A 7678-nucleotide genomic window follows, 5' to 3' on the forward strand; every position below is an offset into this window, starting at 1 on the left:
CCACATTCCCTCGGAGCTTTTAGGGTAAAGTTTGGCTTTGTATTCCAGGCCTTCATTTTCTGACACTCGGTCGCACTTTTCTATAACTTCCCACACTACCTGCAAGTCCTGTGCAGTTTCATACCCTCTTGCCTTTGCATATACTACACCCTCTGTCTGCATCCCCTGTTCCCCTTCTTCATCTTGTCAACTCCTATGTATCTAGACTTCTACCTCTGGGCAGTCTTCCCCAATTTTCCCCTAGTCTGATTAGATGCCCCTTCCCTGGGCCTCTGGCAGACCCTGTCCCTACTTTGTGGCGTTTACCAGACTACATTGCAATAATGGATTCCACTGTCTCCTCCTCCATCATTCGTTTTTCTCAAAATGTGCTTCGTGAACTCCCTGTTTCAGAATCGCTTGTGATGTTTGTTTAACAAACAGGCTCCTGGGTCTTATCCCAGATCACCAGCTCAGATTCTTTGCAGGACAGAGCCTAGAAATCTGCATTTTGAACATTTCCCGAGATGATTCTAACTTGTACCAAGTGTAAGAACCACCACACTAGACAGGGAAGTGGCCATGCTTTCTTGTACCCCTGCATCCAAAACAGCGTGTGGCACAAAGTAAGCTCACAATGAATGTGCTCTGAATGAATGCGTTAATGAGCAGCACTGGTCAAGGACAACCCAAACGGAAGGCAAATATATTGGGCTGCAGAGATTCCAGGTGCCAGCAGATGGCGCTGTGTCAACAGAAATGCTTTTCCGTGAAGGGCGGGAAGACAGGAAGTTTTGTTTTACCGGAATTCAAGCCTCAAATGCTGCATAATTGAACTTATTTTTTCCTGTTCAGTTTACCTACCATTGTCCTACTTGCTCAAGTAAATTTATTTCTGAACGCATGAAGACTTCGAGAAGAAAAATAAGTGGGAGGAGACTGGTTACGGAGGAGAGCTGAGCAGGTAATGAAAGAGATGGGAAGGATATTCTAATGACTCCTATTTCCAGAAAGCTGCTCCCAGCGAGCACTAAGTGTTGTGAAATTACCCAAAGCATTCAGAAGACTGTCATTCAGCCAGAGGGTGGAGGCATCCTGTAATTTCTGTTAGTCATCCACTGTTTCATTTATGCACTGTCAGTGCCCGAGTGACTAACCTTTTAAAATTGTTTCTCTTACATAACAAAGTCTGAAAGCCCAAGTCTTCCTCCTGGGGTGAGTACTTTATTCTCCTGAGGTGCTGGAAGTGAGCGCACAGTGCAAAAGCCAGGGGCCCCAAAGACAACTCTCCCTCCCCCTCCTCCCAACTTCCCCTCTTACCGCCTCCCCCACACATCCCCGTGCAAATAACTGATAGGGCTGGCCTGGGCCGCTGGGAAGACTATCGGGCAAGGCCAGAGCTAAGGCTGAGCTGTTTTCCTCCCAAGGGGGAGCTTTCAGCCAGAGGCCTTCAGGAGGGAACCCAGGGAGGGGCTGGCAGCCTTACCAGGTCTCGGCAAAAGGAAAAGAGTAAGTAGACACAAAGAAGGAGGAGGCAAAACCTCTGCCCTCAGCCCAGTCTCACTCTTACTGGGAAGGCATAAATTTAAAAGCGTCCCACGAATTAAGGACGATATGTGGTAGAAATTACTATCAAGTTCTGAATGACCATAATCTAAATGGAAGCCCATAAAAGTAATGAGAGAAGATACAGTTCCCTTTTCCGTTTCCTTTTATTTCTTTTCTTTTTATTGATTTCAGAGAGGAAGGGAGGGGGAGAGAGAGGTAGAAACATCAATGATGATGAGAGAGAATCATGGATTGGCTGCCTCCTGCACGCCCCCTACTGGGGATCGAGCCTGCAACCCAGGCATGTGCCCTTGATCGGAATCGAACCTGGGACCCTTCAGTCTGCAGGCCGAGGCTCTATCCACTGAGCCAAACCAGCTAGGGTTCCTTTTATTTCTTGAACAATCAAATCCAAAAGTCATTACGTGGGGACCAAACAAGGTTGGTGCTAGGTTTGATCGAGCAATTGCACTCTGGCCTCCTGCGTTCCTCCTTGGGTGACCTAACAGTTGGGACTTCAGGGCCTGCTCCTGGTCACAGCTGCAGGCAAGGGCATCCTCCCAGGTTCTCACTTGAGGTTTAGTTGTCCTCGGGATGAGGGGCTGGCCCACAGCTACCTTGGAATGGGGTCAGGGACCTGGGGATTGGGGAGCACCAGGCAGGAGTGTGTCAGGTGCCTGATGTTCCTGTCTTTGTCCAATGTCCCTTCTCCCAACCTGGGAAGAAGGGCTGCTCTGGGTCCGAGGGAGCTGTTCCTGGAAGCACGAGAGTGGAGCCTGCCCCAGGTGCAGGCAGCACCCATGGTCTCTAGCCAGACTGAGCACACAGAAAAGGCATTCGTTGTTGTTGTTGTTCTTAATCCTCACCTGAGGATATTTTTTCCATTGACTGTTTAGAGAGAGTAGAGGGAAGGGAGGAGGGGGAGAGAAAGAGAGGGAGAGAAACATCAATGTGAAAGAGACACATCCATTGGTTGCCTCTCATACACACCCCAACCTGGCAGGGGATGGAGCAACTGAGGTACAAGCCCTCAACCAGGAATCCACCCCTCAATCCTTCGGTCCGTGGGCCTAGGCTTCAACCACTGAGCCAGGGCCAGAGAAGGCATTTTGCAAGCTCTGGGCAGCCTGAGTGATAATGGCAGAAGGCGAGAGCCTCACCTGGGTGGCTAAGGTGAGAGTAGCCAGCTGGGGGCAGGTTCCACGGGTCACAGAACACACCTTACGTGACCAGGGAGGCAGATCCGGTTCAGCTTGTTCAGGAAGGGCAGCCGGGAGGGGGGGCGGGGAGCCATCCAGCCAGAGGCCTCACCCCTCGGGACAGGTCCTGGCCCACAATGCTGGACTGGACAGGTTGCCAGCACCAGCCTCAGAATGGGAGGGATAAGGGAGAGGCTGGCTTTGCCTGTCGGCTCACAGCAGAGAGAGCACATCCTCCAGATCCCAGAGAGGCAGATCTGCTTCCTCCTGACCCAACAGAGAATTGTGGGGGGCGATGCGTCTGCTTGGAAAGGATCCCACCATTGGGGGGATGGAGGGAGGCCCTGCCCTTCTTTTTATTCCTCAGGCAGTCTAGAGAGGGTGGCCCTGTGAGATGGGGGATCCTCGGGAGAAATCCCCTTCTCTCTGCCCCTCTGCTCAAGACCGGGAAAAAGCTGTGGCCAGACTTTTCCTGCTCTGGAGGCTGTAGAAGGTAACTCAACAGGCCAAGGTCAAAGCTGCTCTGGCTGGGTCCCTGGTGCCAGGAGGCTTGGGTTCTCCCTGGGAGAGCTGGGTTCAAGGGGAGGGGTCTGGGGAGCCTGCACTCTGGTGCTGTTAGCCCAGGACTGGTTCCTCCTCCTCCTTAGATGGTTGGATCTAACACGGAACTGTTTTCAGTTCCTCAGATTTACTCTTTTCTCATACTCCTCATCTCAGAACTGGTGCCAAATTGTTTAAAACAGGAAGTTGGATATGATCCATGATTCAGTCCTTTCCCTACCCCTTCAGATCAAATTCATTAGCAAGTCCTATCATTTCTACTTCTTATATCTCTAATATGACCACTTCCCTCTCTACTGCCACCACAGTAATCTGCTGCCCAGACAACGGTCTCCCCACTTCCTCTTTTAGCCCCGCCCCACCCCCCCCCCAATTTACACACCACTCACCAACCAGTAGACCCTCCCTGTGGTTTTGGGGCACAGCACCCTGGTTATTTCCTTCATTGTACTTGTCACAAGTTACATGTTAATTTTGTTCCCTTTATTGTCTGTCTCCCCCACTAGATGGTGGCACCAGGGGCAGGGAATCCTGTCTGTTAAGTGCACCATTGTATACTTCCTCCCTAGCACAGTGCCTGGCAAGGGTAGATAACTAAACAGTTATTAGATGAATAGCATTAGACCAAAGAGTTTAGGTTTGAGTCAGTAAGCAACGAGGAGCTCCCACACATTTAATAAAAAGGACTGATAAAACATAAGGACATGTTGGGGGAGGGGAGCCATGGAGGCAGCTGGATGGACATTAATTAAAGTCTTCCTTATTAGTATCTTCCCAGTTGATGGGGCCGAAGGTAGTGGCATAAATTCATGCGGAAGGGATGGGAATCCTAGAGAGATTCTAAAGAAGCAATTGTTAGCTTCATGAATATGTCAGGAAGAGGCACTGATGTTGTAAGTCTGGTGAACGAGAAAAGTAACATTACTTCATCTCTTTAAAAAGAAGTTGCTCTGCCCTGGCCAGTGTGGTTGGGCGTTGCCCCATGCACCGGGAGGTCACTGGGTTCCATTCCAGGTCAGTGAACATGCCCGGTTTTGGGGACTCCATTGCTGGTATGGGGCATGCAGGAGGCAGCCAATTGATGTTGAACTTTCACATCGATGTTCTCTCTCTCTCCCTCTCCTTTCAACTCTCTCTGAAAATCAATTAAAAATTTTAAAAAGTATTTTTAAAATAGAATTGCTCAACATTTTATTTATTTTTTTATAAGTAGACATTTCTTTTTTAAAATATATTTTTATTGATTTCAAAGAGGAAGGGAGAGGAAGAGAGAGATAGAAACATCAATGATGAGAGGGAATCATTGATTGGCTGCCTCCTGCACGTTGGACTGAGCCCACAACCCAGGCATGTACCCTTGACCAGAATCGAACCTGGGACCCTTGGGTCCGCAGGCTGACACTCTATCCACTGAGCCAAACCAGCTAGGGTTGCTCAACATTTTAGACATGTTGAATTTAAAATGACATATATTGGCAATGGGCCACTGAAAACAGCCAAGCTGTTTTGACAATTTGGTTAGCCATGAAATAGTCACGGGGTTTATTATTCTTGATTTCCTTATCTGTAAAGTCAAGGAATTGAAATAAACTCTATAATTGTAGCAGAAAATAAAGAGCTAAAGTTTTAAAATTCTAAATCCTGTTAAACAAATTTTAATGACACAGCCAAACAATTTTGTTACATCAAACATAACCATTAATAAGTATGCCATTATCTGTTGAATATACAAATATTTTAATTATAGAGTACCTGTCAGAGCTGATTTACTTTCTACTTATGTATATTTTTCTGTGTTTTCTAAATTTTCTGTGGCAGCATGTATTTTTTTACGATTGAAAAAAAAGTAGGACACATTTTTTAAACAAGAAAATAAAAGACTCACTGTGTTAACTTTTGAATGAATACCTTTGGGGTAACCACTTGCCTTTACACACCAAACATGTGTAAGCACAGAAGTTACTAAATGTTCCCAGAAATCACTGGAAATTTCCCTCCAAGAAATACACACATGTTGATGTTTCTTGGAATTTCTTACAGCTGGTTTCCCTTCTCTGGTTGCAGACTGTCTTGGTCCCAAAAATCACTGGGTTGCAATTATACAATAAGTCCATTGTTCCAGTACTTCTCCCTGAAGGCAAAACTCAGGGATTTGTCTTTTTGTTGTTGTTGTTATAATAGTTCCTGACCTAACTATTAGCTATTCTTCTCAAGGTGGTTTTGATCTCTTAGAGGACTGTCACATCAAAAATGTCTTTTATAGGTTTAATTTTTACTAAGGTACGGCTTTCATTCCAGTGGCAACCAGCTTGGGAAGGTAGTGGTGGTGGGTGGGGAGAGTATGGCAGGGGGAGGGTAGAAACTAGTGCATGCCAAATTCAATCTTCTTGGTTATTAGACTAAAGAATGGCCCAAAGGTGAGTAACTGGGAAAGATAATGGTCTGGAAATAATGACATTAAGGAATAGTGCAAAAACAGTATATTTCACCAAGAGAAGAAGGTAGTGGTATGCTACGTCTTTGTAACAAAATCTACTCATAGAATCAATGCATTTAAATAAGAGAGAGAGAGAGAAACTTGGTATACAAAGAACTTTTAAAAAATTAGGGATATTGGAAAATGGAGAAACAGTTGACATAAGCTATCCCTTTATGTGGGTTTTCAAGAAGCTTCTGGAAGACTACTATCTGGGAATGGTACAGGGGCTGTGTGTTGGATAGAGCATTGAACTTGCTCATCTCTAAGATCCTATCAAGCTCTGAAAACCAATGATTCCATGAATAATTAATTACTTAATTAGTCTATAAACTGATATTTATCCCACAGGTGATATACATTGTTCTTTTAGTTACATAATCATTTGGTACTTCTGTGTGATTTTGGAGGTACATTTTTCCAATCTCTTCAACTGCATTGAAACCTTGGGTCTCCATAATGTAGAGCCACATTAGATTCTTTAATGTAATAGTCAGGACAGGCTGGGTTATGTTACAATAACAAGCAATCCCCAAATCTCAGTAGCTTAAAACAGCAACACAGGTCTGTTTCTCACTCAGCTCATGTTCATGGTGGATTGACTTCTGCATCATATTTGTCTTCACTACAGGATCCAGGCTGATGGAGCACCTATAACTGGAAAAATGCTGGTCACCATGGAAAAGGAAAAAAGGAGCTTCTGCTTGAAAGTGACACTGCCCAGGGTCAGGAGCAAATCAAAATGTCTGATAATATAAAGAGCATATAACTTATCATTTTAAAGCATTTAGACGTGGATAGAACTTTTGAAATGCTTCACTGGAATTGGAACAGTTTATTCTTTGTTCTCAGAGCACAGAAGGTTATAGGCCTCAGAGTTAAGATCTAGTTCTTATTCAATGGTTAAGGAAAGGCAGCTAACAAGATGGAAACTAACAAGAATCCATGTATCATTATCGGGTTAGTTTTCCAATACAGAGCTTTATAACAGGTATCGATTCCAAATCTATAGCAATATTGTAGGTCTCATCCTTGGGGTAGCTGGACAGAGTCTTGGGGTGGTGAAACTCCTGAGCCTATTGTCTTTGGTAATGACTAGCCTCACTCTTCTACTCCTGAATGCTATTGCTAATAATAATTACAAATATTATTATTTTATATGTGCTGGCAAGAAACACTGGCTAGAGCAATGGTTACTATATTCTGGAGACTAATACTAGCCTATGAACATGTCTTTGCCAACCTAGTATAGTGAGAAAAATAAGTAATATTTAATGAGTGCAATTGACTGGATGTTTATGTTCCCTCAAAATTCATATGTTGAAATCTTGACCTAATGTGATAGTATTTGGAGACTTAGGGGGTAATTAGGTCAAAAGTGTGGAGCCCTCAAGAATGAGATCAGTGCCCTTATAAGAAGAGGCCTAATGGCCATCTGTGAACCAGGAAGAATGTACTTACCAAGAACCCAATCATTCTGGCATCTTCATCCCAGCCTCCCAGCCTCCAGAATGTGAGAAATAAATATTTGTTACTTAAGCCACTCAATTTGTAGTAATGTGTTAGAGAAGCCTGGAATAAGACAGTGAGTAAGGTTTGCATAAAACTTTTTAATTCAAAAGGCTGTACTTGATTTCAAAATTATACCCTTACTGTTTTTGAGAGAAAATAAATTTTTTGTAAATTAAAAATACACCAAATACTGCTTATTACCTATCAGATTGACAAAAATTCAAAAGTTAAACATTAATAGCCCGGCCAGGAGGTCAAGATTTGATTCCCTGTCAGGCACATGCCTGGGTTGAGGCTCGATCCCCAGTAGGGGTGTGCAGACGGCAGCTCTAATTCTCTCTCATCATTGATGTTTCTATATCTCTCTCTCCATCTCCCTTCCTCTCTGAAATCAATTAAAGAA

General features: G+C 44.5%; 1 long non-coding RNA gene across 1 annotated transcript in view; it reads left to right on the plus strand.

The window, feature by feature from the left end:
- Positions 1-7565, plus strand: part of LOC111827089 — a 9987-nt gene extending 2422 nt beyond the window's left edge. The window contains exons 2-3 of the long non-coding RNA XR_002830574.1: positions 1168-1194; positions 6395-7565. This is a non-coding gene — a long non-coding RNA (uncharacterized LOC111827089). The remainder of the gene's footprint in view (positions 1-1167; positions 1195-6394) is intronic.
- Positions 7566-7678: the final 113 nt, after the last annotated feature.

Source organism: Myotis lucifugus, unplaced genomic scaffold (genome assembly GCF_000147115.1).
Source record: "Myotis lucifugus unplaced genomic scaffold, Myoluc2.0 scaffold_130, whole genome shotgun sequence".
In the NCBI taxonomy this organism is placed as follows: Eukaryota; Metazoa; Chordata; class Mammalia; order Chiroptera; family Vespertilionidae; genus Myotis; species Myotis lucifugus.